Genomic DNA, 1,888 nt, shown 5'->3' on the forward strand with positions numbered 1-1,888 from the left:
CACTCACGAATTTGAATGAAACTGTTTTGATCCATATATATATATATATATATAGATAGATAGATAGATAGATAGATAGATAGATAGATAGATACATAGACAGACAGACAGACAGACAGATACATACATACATACATACATACATACATACATAAATTGCTTCGCTGATTGATTGATTGATTGATTGATTGATACGTACATACGTGCATGTATATACACATAGTTACACACATGCACATGCGTGTACGTGCGCACACACACACACACACACACACACACACACACACATACACCCGTGTGCACGCGATCCGAACTATAACAATTTCCTGCTCAAACATCAACCATCACCACGGATTCTACTACTATTACTATCACTACCACAACGACAGCTACTACTACTACTACTGCTGCTGCTGCTGCTGCTGCTGCTGCTGCTACTACTACTACTGCTGCTGCTGCTACTACTACTACTACTACTCACTTATTCTGGTCTTGTGTAGCTATCTTGTATAACAATGTGCCAGAGGGACGATAATGGGGTATTGAGCAGCATGTTGATTTCTTGAGCCCTCTGTTGAGATCTTATTGAGGATTGTTAATAATATCGGGACTCTTGCTTGCTTGGGATCTTTCTGTGGATTTTTAATATCATTCGGGGATTGTTCATTGCCCGAGTTGTTTATGTAGGTCTTATATGTCATTGCGACTTTTGGTTGTCTTTGATATTTAATTGTCTAATACAGGGGTTTTCAAACTTTTTGACTTGCGGACCCCTTTATATTTCAGGCTTTACCTTTATATTTCAGGCTTTACCCTTATAAACGCATATGAAATTTATACATAAATATTTGCTTAAAATAACATATATTTTTACATTTATTTATTTAACAGTATTTAACAAATAGGTTTATTGTCAATTAAAAGATTTCGATTAAAAAACATATATAAAATCAAATCGCCCATAAAAAGTATTTGCTGTCTACGGACATCCTGTCTTGTCCTTGCGGACCCCCTGTGGTCTGCGGACCACAGTTTGAAAACCCCTGGTCTAATATCATCAGTAGAGCTATACAAGCTAGCTGTTGCAATAATAAGTATACATAGTGAACCATTAGATATAATAATGGCACTCCAAGACAGTTCCTTGTGGTACTCAGCGCGGGATGCTCGACTGAGAATAGTTGTCTGCAATAGTTTGGTTCCTTTCTTTTAAGAAATCGTTCTAGTTTTCCTGCTTTGCGGAAATTATATAAGTTGTGGCCTATTTTCTCACAGTCAACGTTCTGGAAAAATCCTTGCCAAGTCCAACTCTACATCTGTGTTTGAGTGCCAATACAATTTACTTAACTTACAATCGGCGCTGGATTAACCAATGAGCAAAATAAACACGTGCTAAGGGCATCAAACTAAGGTGGGGACCACAGAAATGGTAAATGGTTTACGGCACAAAAGAAATCACTTTGAATTATTTAAAATAGCATTCGAAGTGGTTTATATGATCGGAAATATAATTTCCAAGTCTTCCTGGTGTCATAATGAGGATCTGATCAAAGACTTTGCAAATTATCCCAGTAGAATTCCTTTCTTACTCATGTCTTTTTCACAAAAGTTCAAGAGGAACATTAAGTAGTGGTATCACCCTCACCAGTTTTGGAGGACCTGTGAAGACCATGAACACTTCTCCTTTCTTCAGACCCAGCAAATCAAAAAGTTCTGTGACTTGACGAACGACTTCATGTACATCAATCAATTTAGCTTTCTTTAGATGTAGTTAAAATGTTCGTGCATGTATTAGTGAGACCGTTCTAGAGGCAGGAGCTATATTCTATTATAAGTACCACTTGAACTTCGAATAGGGTTAACAGTTGTACGTAAATGAAGTATTTTA

Source organism: Octopus bimaculoides, chromosome 2 (genome assembly GCF_001194135.2).
Source record: "Octopus bimaculoides isolate UCB-OBI-ISO-001 chromosome 2, ASM119413v2, whole genome shotgun sequence".
Lineage (NCBI taxonomy): Eukaryota > Metazoa > Mollusca > Cephalopoda > Octopoda > Octopodidae > Octopus > Octopus bimaculoides.